The sequence below is a fragment of the Dama dama genome, chromosome 4, assembly GCF_033118175.1.
Source record: "Dama dama isolate Ldn47 chromosome 4, ASM3311817v1, whole genome shotgun sequence".
NCBI classification, from domain to species: Eukaryota; Metazoa; Chordata; class Mammalia; order Artiodactyla; family Cervidae; genus Dama; species Dama dama.
This window is the reverse complement of record NC_083684.1, coordinates 54,314,761-54,330,789: the sequence shown is the minus strand read 5'-3', so window position 1 is coordinate 54,330,789 and position 16,029 is coordinate 54,314,761. Positions and strand designations below refer to the sequence as shown.

Below are 16,029 nucleotides of genomic sequence, written 5' to 3'. Positions count from 1 at the left end.
AGCATATGGGATCTTAGTTCCTAGACCAGGGATCGAACCCACGTCCCCTACACTGGAAGGCAGATTCTTAACCACTGGCCACCAGGGAAGTCCCTCTTTATGGCTGGCCCAGGCAGCCTGCCCCATCACCATCTGAAGCCCCGTCTCTGAGAAGGGTTGAAATGGACTTGAGGGACTGAGTTCTACTATCTGGGGACAGGAGGGGATTTTGAGGAGATGCCTTCTTCATCCCTCAGGGCAAGGTTCTTCATCATTTTTTCTGAATCAATAGGGCTTTGAGCAGGCTTCAGATGAGACGCTCCAGGCCCTTCTCCCCAGAAAAGTTGCCTGTGCAGCCCATATTTATAGTCACAGGCGGGAAGTTTACAGAATAGATTAGAGGGTAGAGAAAAATTTGGGGTTTTAGGAAATTTTCTCCTCAATCACCCTTGATGTGGAAATTGAGAGACTGAGGCCCTCAGACAGTAATTAAGTGGTTTGCCAAAGCTATACTAGGGACAGAAGTAGGGCCATTACTTTCCATTTTTCATGAGTTCAAAGCACAGGCTCTTGTATCAGACTGCCTGGGTTCAAATCCCACCTTCACCCCTAACTTGTCCTGGGACCCTGAGCAAGCCCATGGTACTTAACCTCCAAGACTGTGTTGACAGCAACAGGATAGCATTGGGGGGGGGGGGGGGGGGATTGTGTCAAGAACAAAACCCAGGGGACATCCCTGGTGGTCCAGTGGCTAAGACTCCGTACTCCCAATTCAGGGGGCCTGGGTTCCATCCCTGGTCAGGGAACTAGATCCCACATGCCACAACTAAGAGTTTGCGTGCCCCAAGGAAGATGGAAGATCTGAGTGCCGCAACTGAGACCCAGCACAGCTGAATAAATAAATAAGTTTAAAAAGACAACCCCCCCTCCGGCCCCCACCCCCAGAACCTAACCTGTAACACTGCTGAGTAAGTTCTATTGCTACTGTTTTGCAATGAGGAAAGGCAGGCTCAGAGAAATGAAGGGATTCTGGCAAGGACACAGAAGAGGCATGATTGGAACTAGGGCCTGTCTATTTCCAAAGCCAACGCATATTGTTCACCCCCAGGCTAGTTTGTTTCAAACTGCAAGGCACAAGCCAATAGTGGGTCAGAAAATCAATTCAGCAGGGTCTCAAATGGCACTGAAAACAAAAATTAAATACCAGAGTGCATCATAACAGAGAAGGCAATGGCACCCCACTCCAGTACTCTTGCCTGGAAAATCCCATGGATGGAGGAGCCTGGTGGGCTGCAGTCCATGGGGTCGCTAAGAGTCAGACGTGACTGAGCGACTTCACTTTCACTTTTCACTTTCATGCATTGGAGAAGGAAATGGCCACCCACTCCACTGTTCTTGCCTGGAGAATCCCAGGGATGGGAGAGCCTGGTGGGTTTCGTCTGTGGGGTCGGACAGAGTCAGACACGACTGACGCGACTTAGCAGCAGCAGCAGCAGTGCATCATAAGTTCGTGCTTGCTCAGTCGTGTCTCACTCTTTGTGACCTCATGGACTGTGACCCACCAGGCTCCTCGGTTCATGGGATTTTCCAGGCAAGATTACCAAAGTGGGTTGCTATTTCCTCCTCCAGGGGATCTTCCCCACCAAGGGACTGAACCCGTGTTCCCTGTGTCTCCTGCATTGCAGGCAGATTGTTTACCGCTTGAGCCATTGGGGAAGCCCTAGAGTGCATTATACATAAGGGTAAATAGTATTTGGTGACACTTTTGTCTCATGAGATTATAGGTATACACCTTTGTCCACTAGGGTTTCTTTGGCTGTACCATGACTTGCTGGATCTTAGTTCCCCAAAAAGGGACTGAACTTGCACTTCAGTAGTCAAAGCATTGAATCCTAACCACTGGACCCCCAGGGAATTCCTACCAGGTATTAAAATAGTTTGAAACTCATTACCCTTGACTACTGGGCATCCCAAGGGGCACTAGTGGTAAAGAACCAGCCTACCAATGCAAGAGACACAAGAGACTTGGGTTTGATCCCTTGGTTGGGAAGATCCCCTGGAGGAGGGCATGGCAACCCACTCCAGTATTCTTGCCTGAAGAATTCCAAGGACAGAGGCAGGGTACAGCCCATGGGGTCCCAAACAGTTGGACACAGCTAACCAGACACACACACACACACACACACCCTTGACTGCTAGTGCCCCCACACACATACACCCTTGACTACTAGTGCACACACACACACACACACACACACACACACACCCTTGACTACTAGTGCCCGAACAAGTTCAGACACAAGCATGTGGGAACTTTGAGGGAGGTCTCTGTGCATTGTGATCCACCCTTGTGTCGCAGACGGGATTCGGGTTAATCCAGGAAGACTTAGAGGTAGGGGAATGGGCTATGTGCTGTTCATCATGGAGAGGAGTAAAGAGGGTAGGCCACAGCAGCCTTGAGTCTAGAGCAGAGCAGAGCAGAAGAGCTACTTAAAAAAACTTTTTTAATGTATTAGCTTTTTCTTTCTTTTTAAAAATATTTATGTATTTATTTGGCCCTGTTGGGTCTTCCTTGTGGCATGTGGGATCTTGGACCTTCCCTTCAGGCACTCAGGCTCTTCATTTTGGCTTGTGGGCTTCTCTCTAGTTGTGGCACGTGAGCTTCGTGTTTCATGGCAGGTGGAATGTTAGTTCCCAGACGGGAGACTGAACCTGAGTCCCCTGCATTGGAAAGCAGATTCTTAACCACTTCCTGTCCAGGAAATCCCAGGACCACTTCTTGAAACAAATACTCCTCAAGAGCCCACTCTGTGCCAGGCCCTTTGGTGGGCAGTGTTAGGTACACAGTGATGACTAAGTTAGTCCTAGACTTCTCCCTCCTGGGGCCTTCTGGGCAGTGGAGGAGACAGATCTGTTACCACACAGTGAGAAACTAAAATGGTCAGGGCTGTTTAGGGGGAAGCATTGGTCAGGGTGTGATGGGGGAAGGCCAGGAATTAGGAGGAACACAGAGCAGCGAGTTCCAGGCTGGAGTCTCATTAGTAAGGGCTGGTTCCAGCATTCGGTTTACCTCTGGGGAAGCCGGGGCTTCCCAGGAGGCGTGGTGATAATCCACCTGCCAATGCAGGAGGCCCAGAAGACGCAGGTTCCATTCCTGGAGTAGGGAAGGGCAATCCACTCCAGTATTCTTGCCTAGGAAATCCTATGGACAAGAGGACCCTGGTGGGTTACAGTCCATGGGGTCACAAAGAGTCACACACGACTGCACACACACACACGGTGTCACAAAGACACGACTGAATACACACACACACACACACACACTTGAGCAGGACTTTGCCTGAAACACTCTTGCAGACTTAGGTAGACCCAGGATTTTTCAACTCCCAGCCAGACTTTCTAGTAGTATGCACTAACTAATGCATACTTGCGAAGCTATGTGGCATTACTGGAACCCAACCTCAGAAGGTAGGAAGCCCCACCCAACTTACGAGAGAGCAGGGGCCCGGGTGCCAGATGTGTCATGGCTGTCTACTAGTCTAGTTAATAGAGGGCCAGGATCTGTGCAGTTTTATTTTTACAGGGCGATTTTAACGCCTTTGGAGGCCCAAGTTGCCCCGTAAAAAAGTAACATTCCCATGTTTCATTGATGTATATGATGGGCAGACAGGATTAATATTTTAGAGTCATAGCATGTCTTAATTGATATAAACCGTTCTGTTTACGTAAAACAGTCCAGTAGCCCAGTGACGCAACTATGATTGTTTCCATTTTGCATCTGTGGCTACCGAGGCACAGAAAACGGTCAAGCCTTCTGCCCACAGCCACCAGCAAGGAAATGCAAAGCTGGGTTTGTGCGGCTTCAAAGCCTGTGCTCAACCACGAGGAGATGTACTGGAAAGGAAACCCTGCCTAAAGCCCGCTCCCGGGCTCTTTAAGAGCTTAGGAACCTAGACTAAAGACGAGGAAGGAGTAAAGCGAGATCAAAGCGTATGTAAATAACGACGGGGGAGGCCGGGCAATATCACAGCTGCCAGCCAGCCTCTAGGGACAGCAGGCGTCAGAATCCTACTGAGCCTGCGCAATTCTTTTTTTTTTTTTTCTTTTTCCGCGTCTGGCGCCTGCGCGAGGCACATCCCAGGCCCACGCCGGCTCAAGCTTGCCGACTGTACGCACGCGCCCTTCTCTTGAGCCGCCACCTCCGCCACCGTGCGCTTGCGCCCTAGGGCTCTTCGGGGTCACTCGCTCCCTGCCTTACGTCAGTTCCTGTTTGTGGCGGGAGAAGGCGGTATTTCCGTCCAGAGGGTGGGAGGGGGCGGTAAGCGGGGGCTGGGGGGAGGGGGCGGGGGGGCCGCGCCGCGCGAGCCGTTGGGCCTGGCTCCGCGAAGGCGTTGCCACCACTGCCGCCGCCGCCGCCGCCTCCAGGAAACGTAAGGAGCGGGATCAAGCGCAGCGTGGCGATGGGCAGGAGGAGAGCCCCGCCTGCGAGGCTTGGCGGCTGGCGGTGACAGGTGAGTGCGCCAGCGCGTGTCCCCGAGCGCGCCCCCCCCCCCCCCCGCGATGGTCGCGTCCGGAACCCCCCACCGCCCCCCGCAAAGCCGCGCTGGGCCGTACCACCGGCGTCCGCCGGGCGGGGACCGTGGTCCTTGAGCCCCCCCCCCTCCTTTGCGGGACGGAGTGGGGGTGCCGCGCGGGGGTGGTGGGACTGTCCCTGAGGGGGCGGGGGCGGCGGGTTGTACCACTGAGGCGGCAGGGGGCGCACATCAAAGAGCGGGGGAGGGCTGGGGGCGGCAGACCCCCGGCGTGTGCGGGCTGGGCGTTGAGCTAGTGGGCCGGGAGGGACGGCGCGCTGGGCGAGCGGGTGCGGAGCCTTGGAGGGGGCGCGCCTCCCCCGGTGGAGGGGGCTGTACCTATTCGGGGCTGTGGGAACGGTTCCTAGAGCGTGTTTGGAGAGGTGGGGGCTTCTGGGCAGGGGGCCTGTACCTAGTGTGGCTGCGGTAGCGCCCTCTGGGTTGTACCACTGAGGTCCCGGGGCGGGTGAGGGGGGGAGCCATCCTTAGAAGTAGAGCCGCGCCTTATCAGAGGAGGAGAGCTGGGATGTTTGTGATCTTGAACCGCGCGGGGCGAGGAGCCGGGCCCGAGGGGTGTTTAGGGGAGCACTGTGGGAACCCTGTAATGCCGAGCGATGAGGAAGGGGATCTGCCTTCTGTGTTTGGTGGGTGGAGCTTGGGGTTTACACTGAGTTGGAGGGGGAATCAGTTTTATTGAACTTCTTGTTGACTTTCGGGGGAACTGGGTGGTCTGTGGGGCTGCTCTCTACCCTAGAACCTTTGCATATTATTAAACTATATTTTAAGGTGTGTGGGACACCTGTGGCACATTCTTGCCGTGGTTTTAGCTGGGGCGTGGGGTGAGGGGGAGACGTCTTAGACGGTACTTGTTTTCTGAGCTTTCGGCTCCATATTAGGGAGGGGAGGGGTTATGAAGTTTGGATTTGAGGACCTGTGCCCCTGGACCTGCTTAAGGCTTGGGAGGAAGAAGTGTTTTGAGGACCCCTTCTCCCCGAAGGCAGGGTGGCTGGGGACGTCTTTATCCTTGGGATTCTGAGCACCCTTTTCCTTGCATTTGGAAACCTCTTGGGCTCAGCAAGTGTCCTAGGCGTCATTAGGCCCTCCATGTCTGCCTTTGAACCTTGTTTACTCTCCTACTCTCAGAGAAAACATCCATCAGGACCTCTGGGCTGATAGTGGTTGATGGTGGGTGCTGGTGTCCCGCCCCCTCCATCCTGGCCAGGCCAGACACATGGTCCTGTCTCCTTGGTTAGCAATCCTGCCGCCCATCATGTTTACACTCCCCACTAGGCGATTAACAGTTGGCTTCACCATTAGGCTGCAGTGAGGCTGAGCGCTGTTTTCCCAGCTGTTCCTCTCTCCATAGGCCAAGGGGACTTGGGCGGGAGTGCCCCAGCCCACACTGACCCAGGGAGGAAGGCTGATCTGAAGGACTGGGGGCAGCTACCCCATGAATCTGGTTTCTCACTGTGGTTGCTGGGTGGGACCTTGGAGCAGCTCGACCCAGTCATGAGGCCACTGCCCCTGCTCCTCAGGCCAGCCTGTGACCTTGGCTTGCTCCGTAACCTTTGCCCTGGGTCTGGAGTTCCCAGAGGGCTGGCCGTAATCCCTCATTGACCCAGCTAGTGTGGGCTGGCGATGTGGTGGAAGCGGGCAGACAGTCGCTCTTGTCCACACCATCAGCTTCCAAGCTGATTGGCTTCCATGGGTTGCGGTTGCTGGAGAGAATGGTCCCTGAGCCTCTGTGAGGCCATGGTGGCTGCTATGTAGAATTTCTCTGCACTGGGGGTTTCTTGCTTTGGCCTGCTAACGTTTAAAGGGTTTGCCTGATGGGATTAACAGCAGTAGTCAAAACAATAATCATGAGGTCAGTGCCTATTTATTGAGTGCATTCTGTGTGCCATAGGCTGTTTAGAATGCTTCACAAGGGTTAACATGCAGGATACTCACATCCTAGAGCTTTGTGTTCTGTTGTCATGATCTCCAGTTTAGAAGGGGAAACTGAGGCACAGAGTAGCACATCAGTTCCAGAGTTCATGAATTTTATTGAACACTCAGCCTGTCACGCACATGACAGGCTGTTTACACACATGACCTCATTCAAACCTCCAAACACACCCATGGGGTTGGTACAGTTCTTCCCGTTTTATACACACCAATGAGCTAGGCAGCAGTGTGATACCCATTTTACAGGTGAGGAAACTGAGACCCTTGCTACGAAGTGAAATGATGTGCTCGACATCTCAAAACTGGAAGTGGTAGAGCTGGGAAGTGCACCCCTGGCCTGGTTTGGCCTCAGAGTGAACCTCTTGCCGGCGTGTAACTGGAACAGTGGTTTCGTTGAACCCAGGGGTGGATGTGGTGTTTCTGTCCATTTTTCAGAGTCAGAAAATTGGGGCTCGGAGGAGAAATTGCTTTGTCCCAGGTCTGTCAGATTCTTGGGGGCCAGACTGGGGTTTGAACGAATTCTTCGCTCACTAGGTCCCAAAGCTTGTGGCAGGGTGGAGGGGTTCAGTCACCTCAGACCTCCAGCCAGCTTCCTCCTTGGGTGTTTTCTTCCCCTCAGCCTTGGGGCCTAGGGCTACCTCGAGCACCTCTGCCGGCAGCCAGCCCAACAGTTTCGGGGCTTGCAGGTAAAACTTGGTTCCTCAGAGTTGAGCCAGGACATCTTTTAACTGGGAGCAGACTGTCTGCTGGGAGCCGGGACAGAACAAGAAGGAGAGACACGACACAGCTACCAGGGGAGCCGTGTGTGAGGTCCCTGCACAAGGATGGTGTAGTGGGCACGTCTGCATGTTCTAGTGCTTTCACATTCTGATGGTGTGACCTTGAGCCACAGTATTCACCTCCACGCAATGGGCTTAGAGCAGCATCCACCTCAGGCTTTTGTGAGGATCACATCAATTAATCCAAGAGAAGCTTCTTGGCCTGTGCCTGGCACTGCATAAATGCTCTGGTGGCAGTCTGAGGGCATCTGTCCTTCCCCACCTCGCCACCCTCAGCCCTCTCAGGCATCGTCCTGGAATTCAGTGCCCCGGCCTGGCCCAGCCAGAATCCAGGAGTCTGCTGTCCTGGTTTGTAATCTCTGTGAAGAGCTATATTGAAGTGCTTCAGAGCATCGGGTTCAAGTCCAGCCCTACCCCTTGCTGCCTATATGACTGGAAGTAAGTCCTCAGTCTTCCTGAGCTCACTTCATCACTTGTGTCATGGGATGATTCCCTCCTCATAGGCTGATGTGAAGGTTAAACAGGTTAATTTGTGGAAGGCACTTGTAACCATGCAGGTATAACAGTGAGCCTGCAGCAAACGTTTCCTGTTATCACTATTTAAGAATAGTGCTGGACACACAGTGAAACCTCAAGAGATCTTAAGAATTGTAATTCTTATTTTTTTCTGCTAGGATTTTGCAGGTCCTTCCCAGGTTAAAAAGCCCTGTTAGGTCACCCCAGGAGGAGGGCAGGGCTGAAATTAGCATCTCCATTTTCCAGACGAGGAAACGGAGGTTCTGGAGGGTTCAAGGATGGGGGACATACTGTGAGAGACTTCACATGCATCCCTCAGGTCCCTGCCCTCTTCCACCGTTGCTGCCCGGAGCCCCACCGAGGCCGAAATTCTAGCTCCCCTCCAGATGTCAGGTTCTGCGGAAACTGTTTTGCTGTATGTGCTTTCATTGATTCTCCACCACCATAGCTCCCAGGAGTGCTGGTAACCATGTCAACCCAGGTGAGAACAGTCCCTTTGAAGGCCGAGAGGCACAAGGGCAGTCTCCAACCCAGAGGGTAGCAGAAGTGCCTGTGGGAGTCAGGTGCCAGGCTGCCTTGTGGGCCGGGGCGGGAAGCGTGGCGATGATCCTGAAGGCACTGCTGAGTGAAACGAGAGGTTTTTGTTGATCCACCAGCATTTATTGAACACCTGTTCTGTGCCCGGCATTTCTTTAGGTGCCAGGGATACAGAGGGGCACTGATGAAGGCCCTGCCTCTGCAGAGCTAGGAGAGATAAACCCTGAACTTGGTGCATAAACAAGGGGCAGATTCAGGGAAGGGGTTCGGCAATTAAAATCAGGTGTGGCGGGCTGCCAGGAAGGTCTCTGAGCAGATCCCAGATTGGCAAGGTGACCTGAGGAGAAGGAACAGCCTGGGGGTGTGGGGAACCACAGTGCAGAAGTTGCAGGAAGGACGGGGCTTGGTGAGGCGCAGGTAGGCTGCACAGAGGCCTGGGCGGCCAGGCCAGGGACTGAGGGCAGGCAGGGTCACTTGGAGCCTTGCAGACTGTCTTGAAGAGCGGCTTGGGCAGACTTAGGGTGTTAGAAGATGCCTTTCGCCATCTGAGAGGTTCTCAGGCTTCTCCCTGGGGCGGGGATAGACTTTGCAGCCGGTCAGGGAGTTTCACAGGCCTCCCACTTCCCCCTTGAGTAGAATCTCTGCTAAAGAAAGAGCAAAGACCTTGATGGTCGCCGCCTCCTCTGTGGTTTTCACACCGTGTTCCCCAGGGCCCATGGCTGTTCCCTTTAAGGGACACATGGGGGAGGCTCAATGGGCTGATCTTCTGCCCACCCCTCCCCAACCCAGCAGCAGGGCTAATATCAAACAACAGGACAGAACAGCAGCATTGCCTGATAAAAACTATACCTGCTGGTTCTGCCTTCCACTCAGCTTATGTGCCTGAGGGCCTGCAGCATTCCTGGCACGGCTCTAGAACTTGGATGACGGGGCCTGCCTTCTAGTGGAGGCAGGTTCGCAGCAAGCAAGCCAATGATAGGAATGAGGTTGTGATTAATGTTTCAAATTGATCAACTTCCCAAGAGCTCTCAGTGGAATGAATGGAGCTCAGGGGAGAGAGGGAGTAGGGACCTAATGTTTTAGCTGGAATGATCTGAGAAGGCCTCCCGGGGAAGTGACGTGTAGGTAGGAGTGGTGTGCAGTGAAGAGCCGTGGGAGGACGTGCATGAGTGAAGACCCCTCAGACCGAGGAGGAATTGGCTCTGGTTCCCACCTCCGTCAGTCTTCCTTGGTGGCTCAGATGGTAAAGCGTCTGCCTACAATGCGGGAGACCTGGGTTCAATCCCTGGGTCAGGAAGATCTCTTGGAGAAGGCAACCCACTCCAGTACTCTTGCCTGGAAAATCCCATGGACGGAGGAGCCTGGTAGGCTATAGTCCATGGGGTCCCAAAGAGTTGGACACGACTAAGCGACTTCATTTTCCCACCTCCCAGGAGTGAGAACTGAGGCCTGGAGAGCCCTGGTAACCTGTGCTGGTTCTCCCAACACTGACAGGCTTTGTATTTGGGCAGAGTGGCTCCCAAGGCCCTCCTCCCCCCCAACCCAGGAAGGTGCTTGATAACCAGGGGTGACGGTGACCTCTAACCCCACACCTGAGCCTGGAATTTAAGGGTTAGCGTGGTAAGCAGGAGCCTGGCTCTTGATTTTCTCAGGCTCTGTCTGGAGTGTCTTCCTGGAAGGAGCAGAGGCCCTCAGATCAGACATCCTTGGGCCTCCAGAAACCCCTTGGGAAGGGGGGTTGGAAGGGATCGTCTTTGGTAGTTGATCTCAAAGCCTCCAGGGATTCCAGGGACACCCACCCCTCCCTAGGCCTCTCTTCAACTTCCCAAGAGTTCTTAGTGGAAGACTGTCAGCCACCAGGCCTCTGGGCTGCACGGTGGGGTGGTTCCGTGGCAGGCTCCTCTGGACAACCAGCCAAGCAGCAAGAGGCCCAGCTTGGGGAGACGGCCCTGGGAGCAGGACCAGGAGGGAAGGAGCGAGGGAGCTGGGGTGGGAGCTCAGCCTGGCCCCCAGCTCGGCACCCCCAGGCGCTCGCCCACGTCGGGGCCTGGCTGCCCTGGGTGCGGGAACGGGGGACAGGGAGCCAGGCTGGCCAAGGGGAGCCTGCGTGTCAGAGGTTCCTGCAGGAAGTTCCTCAGGCCCAGCTGTCCTGCCCAGGAAGCGCCTCCGCAGATGTTGTTTCTAAGGGTGAGGCCAGAAATCCAAGACTGCCTTGCTTTGCCACCTTTTGGGCCCTTTTCTGAACGGGCTGGGGTGCCTGCTACTCCTTCGCCTCCCCCCCACCGCCACCCCCGGCCTTTCCAGCCCAGTCTCAGGGTGTTCATCATCTGTGGGTCACTGTGTAGGAGTTCGGGCTGGGGGCAGCCAACCTGGGTGTGAACCCTGCTCCTGGCTCCTCTCTCGGTTGCCTTGTAGCCCCGGGGGCCTTGTTTCATCTCTCTGAGAGGGGACTGTCCCTGCCGAGAGGCCCTGGAGGGAGGGTTCATGGAGCTGGCGTGTCAGAGCACATGGCACTGGTGTCCAGAGAAGGTGCTCGGCAGGTCTGAACTGCTGTTGCTGGGGTTTGTCGGGCTGGGCACCTGAGAGTGGAGAAGGGGCTCTGGATGCGGCCGGCCTGGGCCTGGGGGTTGGCAGGGAAGGGGTGGCAGGCCAGTCAGCTGCGGCTCCCACTGGGAAGGGCGCCGGACAGGAGTATTCATCACGCCCCCGACCCAGCAGACGCTCTGCACGCTCTGCGCGTGCCCCCTCAGACACACAGCCGCCTGTGAGGTAGGCAGCAGTCCCCCCATTTTGCGGATGGGAAATGGAGGTGCACAGTGCTGCATAGAATGCCGTGTGGTTGTTGTGAACTGGCAGAGCGGGCTCTCTCTGCCAGGCACTGCTCCCCAGCACAGCCTGGGAGCTTGGGGCGGCCCTTCTCCACAGACGGAGGCTTGGAAGGTTACCGGCTTTACCCAAAGTTAAAGTTTTAGTAGGTGACAGATGTGAAGTTTGAACCCAGCTCTGTCTGGGGTCAAGTCTGGCTTTTTAAGACTGGCCCTTCTGCTTCTGACCAATGCCATGGCCACTGTTTCTGGGGTTGCTGCTGCTGTTCTAATGATCTTCTTTTTGCTTTCTCTCCTTCTAGACAGAGCTGGCACAAAGCAAGCGTCAGTTGTCCTGGAATGACTGAGTTAGATCCATACGATGTCTGCTTGGGAGATGGCATGTGGCTGCCTGTCTCTGTCCGCTAAGGCCCGTGGAGCCTTGACCTTGGCCAGCCCCATCCTTCCCCTGACAGAGGCCAGGTGGAAGGGGTGAGGGGGTGCCCTACCCCCTGCCTCGGAGTCTGATTCCTGAATGGCTTCCGGAGCCAGCGCTTGGCTGTGTCTGGTTGCTTGTGTATTCCCTTCTCTCACCAGATTTCTCACTTTGTGGACCATATAGTTCTGGAAGCCAGGGAGCAGCACCTGGTCTGGAGGAGGATGCAGAGAGGGAGTGTTTGCCCTGTGAGTGCCCCGAGGAAGGGAGCAGAGATCTAGCTGGCCTTGGTGGGAAGGGCCTTGGGGAGATCTCCTGAGGTGAGGCATTCAGGCCACGAGGTGAATTGCCGGAAGAAATGGCCAGGCAGGGTAGAGTGTGGGTGAAGGCCCTGAGGTGGGAGATCCATTGATGTGGTGGTGACCCTGAGAGTAGGCCACTGTGCTGGAGCTGGGGGAGGAAGAGAGGAGGGTGGCAGACGCCGGGTTGTTTGGGCAGGCCTGGGGTTCCCTAGGGTCGTGCTTCTCAAACTGGTGTCCAAAGACCTAGTTGGGGGGGGCGGTGTGTGACAGTGTGGGGTGCTGAGCCTGTGTTTTGGGGTAGTGTCTGCAAGTCTGCTTTTTTTAGCTGTGTGTTTTCATTTAGATGGTAGTTTTGAAAAGTTAATATGGGCATGTCATGAATCATCTGGGTGAGTCCTTTTAACCTGCTGCTGCTAAGTCGCTTCAGTCGTGTCCGACTCTGTGCGACCCCACAGATGGCAGCCCACCAGGCTCCCCCGTCCCTGGGATTCTCCAGGCAAGAACACTGGAGTGGGTTGCCATTTCCTTCTCCAGTGCATGAAAGTGAAAAGTGAAAGTGAAGTTACTTAGTCATGTCCGACTCCTAGCTAACCCATGGACTGAAGCCTACCATGCTCCTCCGTCCATGGGATTTTCAAGGCAAAAGTACTGGAGTGGGGTGCCATTGCCTTCTCCGTTTAACCTCCTAGTGACAGTATTAACATAGCTGCCACTTCCACCATAGCTCTGGCTAACTGAGGCTCAGGCTGGCCTTGACTTAGAACAGTTCCCCTTGGTGTAATTGCTGCCTGTCTTACAGAGCACTGGCCTCACTTGTCAATTGTGCTTGCAGCATGTCTTGTGGGGTCCCCACGACAACCCTGGGTTGTCAAAAAAGGCATCTTTTGAAATAACAAAATAATTGCTTGGTCAGGGTGGTGTTAGGATCCAGTTTTGTAGACGAGAAGGCTGACGTTCGGTAGGAGCGTCCCTCGCAGCCTGGAAGTGGTGGTCAGGATTTGAATCGAACAGGAGCAGGTGTGGGTGTGGGTCTCATTCTGGGGTGAATGGGTCAGGGTCAGGGCCGGGGAGTGACGGTGTAGCGTGGGAGTGCCTCCTCGGCAGGCCGGGATGATCCAGCCCCGGGCCGCTGAGTGCCTGTGGTACTTGGCTCACCCTCACCTGCACCCCTGGCTTCAGGCTCCTGGTGCCTCACAGAGGTTCTGTAGAGCTACACCTCCACTGTGCTAGCCACTGGCCGCGAGGGGCTATTTAAATCTTAAGGAGTTATAAGTAAAGTGAAAGTTTAGTTCTTCAGTTGGACTAACCCTCGTAGCCGTGCTTGCGTCAGTACAGAAAATTGTCTGCATCTGCCCGCTGTTACAGCCTTGGGCACATGGTTTATTCTCACCGGGTCTCAGTTTCTTCTTCAGAAGAGTGGGTAGTCACAGCATCTACCTCGCAGGGTTGCAGGCAGGATTGTCATACACATGAGCACTCAGTACATGTGCTCACAGGCCCTGGTCAGAACCCTGTGTCTGTGCTCCAAGGTGCCCTAGGGATGAGCTGGGGACTCACACCACCAGCACCCCTCTCAGCTCGTGGCTGGGGAGGCAGGCAGATGATGGCGATGTGGAGCAATGTCTGTGAGGGAGGAGCCCCTCAGCCAGACTGTAGGGGCTGTGTGTGTGTGTGTGTGTGTGTGTGTGTGTTTGTGTGTGTGCGCGCGCAGACGTGCTTGTGTCTGTCAGGGGCAGCCCAGTTCTGCAGGGCATCAAGGGTGGTAAGGGAGGGCTGGCTGGGGTGGAGTGGGGCTCGGTTTCTTGGGAGTGAGGGAAGAGGGAGGTGGAAGAGGCTCAGGCTGGGATACTGTGGTCCCACCTCGTCAGCCGTGTCCCACTGTTCCAGCCTTTGTGTCCTCAGTTTGCCCCATCTGTGAGGTATGGGTCCTTGTGGTCGCCAAGGGAGCCAGGTGGTGGAAGTGTCAGGCAAATGCATAGCACTTCTCCTGGGGACAGCTCCTGCCTCGCTGGGGCCAGGGCTTCCGCACACTGCTCCCTCTTCAAGCTGGCAGTTCCCATCTCTCTCCAGGAAATAGCCACAGCCCATTGTTGGGTTTTTTTTTTGGCCATGCCACATGGTACCTGAGATCTTAGTTCTCTGACCAGGGATTGAACCCAGGCCCCTGCAGTGAGAGCACGGAGTCCTAACCACTGTCCTGCTAGGGAATTCCTAGCCACAGCCCGTGTAGTGGCCTCCCAGGCCCTCCCAGCCAGGTCCCCGGCTTTCTCTGTAGCCACGTGGTGCCTTGCTCCCCCCGACCCGCCGACTGTGTCTCACACAGTCCACACCTTCGTGCTGTTCTCGGCCTGGACCGCCCTCCCCCGGGTCTCCATGAAGCCTCCGCAGCTCTTTCAGATTTCCGCTCAGATTGCACCGTGACAGTGAGCCCTGCTCCGACCACCATTTACAAAATCAGAACCCCTTGCCCCGTTCCCACACACCTAGTCCTCTGTATGCCTTTCTCTACAACATTTGTCAAATGCTGATGTACTGTATAGCTCACCTGTTTATTTAACTTGTTTGTGTTTTAATGCCTGTCCACTCTCCCCCGCCCTGCCCCCCCCCCCCCCCCGAAATTCCCCCGGGGCAGGGAGTGCTGTTTTGGTCTCTGCCGCCATCCCCGGGACGAGCAGTGCTGACACAGCACGGGCACCATATTTGTGGAATGAGTGGAGGCAGGATTTTTCGTTTCACCTTCACTTGGCAGAACTCGGAGCTCCAAAGCTGTGGTTCTATTTGCCACCCCTATCCTGAGTTAATGAAAGCTCTGGGCCTGGCCCTGGCTGGGTGGGGTTGGGGACACAGTGTGGATCAGGACCGACCCTGTCCCTGCCTCACGGAGCTCCTAGTCTTGGGAGGGGGGGCACTGTTACTAGAGACTTATACGAGTGACTGAGCACAATAGAGGTAAGTGCTGTGGGGAGACAGGAAAGCCGAGCTCTGAAGGCCTGTGACTTGTGGGCTGGGGGCAGTCAGGACAGGCTTCCCTGAGGAAACAAGGGTTTAGCACTTGAAGATGGGTAAGCATTGTGTCCACCAGGGGAACTAGCATGTACAAAGGCCCTGGGGTGGAGGCAGGGAGAGAGCAAGGAGTAAAGGGGACGTTGGTGGGGGGAGCAAAGTGACCAGTGAGGCTGGAGAACAGGCAGGGACTTCCTCAAGTGGGCCATTGCGGCCTTCCTAAGGGTCTGTGATGTGATCCCAGAGCTGAGCTGAGTTTCAGGGTCCCTCTGGCTGCAGGTGGTGACTGCAGCCATGAAATTAAAAGATGCTTGCTCCTTGGAAGAAAAGCTATGACCAACCTAGACAGCATGTTAAAAAGCAGAGACATTACTTTGCCAACAAAGGTCTGTCTGGTCAAAACTATGGTTTTTCCAGTAGTCGTGTATGGATGTGAGAGTTGGACTATAAAGAAAGCTGAGTGCCGAAGAATTGTTGCTTTTGAACTGTGGTGTTGGAGAAGACTCTTGAGAGTCCCTTGGACTGCAAGGAGATCCAACCAGTCCATCCTAAAGGAGATCAGTCCTGAATATTCATTGGAAGCACTGATGCTGAAGCTGAAACTCCAATACTTTGGCCACCTAATGGCAAGAACTGACTCATTTGAAAAGACCCTGATGCTGGGCAAGATTGAAGGCGGGAGGAGAAGGGGACAACAGAGGATGAGATGGCTGGATGGCATCACCAGCTCACTGGATGCGAGTTTGAGTAAACTCCGGGAGTCCGTGGGTTGCAAAGAGTTGGACACGACTGAGTGACTGAACTGAACTGAACTGGCTGTAGCATGGTGCTCTCAGCATGTTTTGGGTCTATGGCCAGGCAGACTCAAACATTTGACATGGTTTCTGTGGGTGCTCTAAGGTCGATGTTGGCAGGGAACAGAAGGAAGCCTGCTCTGGTGCTTATTCTTGTCCCAGTGTTGTTTGCAGCCCACCCACATCTTCAGCTTGCCTTCAGTCCTACCTGCTCCAAGTAGACAGATGGGGCGGTTGGGGGAGCGTGTGGTGATGAAGAGAGAGAAAGGTGTCTTCAGCGCCGCCTGCTTACCAAGGAGGCAGTGTCGGTAGAAGTTCACGGTGCAGAAGCGTGTCGTGTTCCCATGTCTCTGCCTTCAGG

The 16,029-nt window shown here is 55.0% G+C and overlaps 2 protein-coding genes across 3 annotated transcripts in view; one reads left to right on the top strand and one right to left on the bottom strand.

Annotated features, from left to right (window-relative positions):
- Positions 1-16,029, bottom strand: part of ZNF780A (zinc finger protein 780A) — a 428,674-nt gene that overhangs the window by 256,414 nt on the left and 156,231 nt on the right. The window lies entirely within an intron of this gene.
- Positions 3,948-16,029, top strand: part of AKT2 (AKT serine/threonine kinase 2) — a 48,273-nt gene continuing 36,191 nt past the window's right edge. The window contains exon 1 of one of the 2 annotated variants that reach the window (XM_061139300.1): positions 3,948-3,969. The gene's annotated coding sequence lies outside the window, so the exon portion shown is untranslated. Of the gene's footprint in view, positions 3,970-4,318; positions 4,491-16,029 lie in introns of those variants that run through there. The other variant, XM_061139299.1, reaches the window with a different exon arrangement.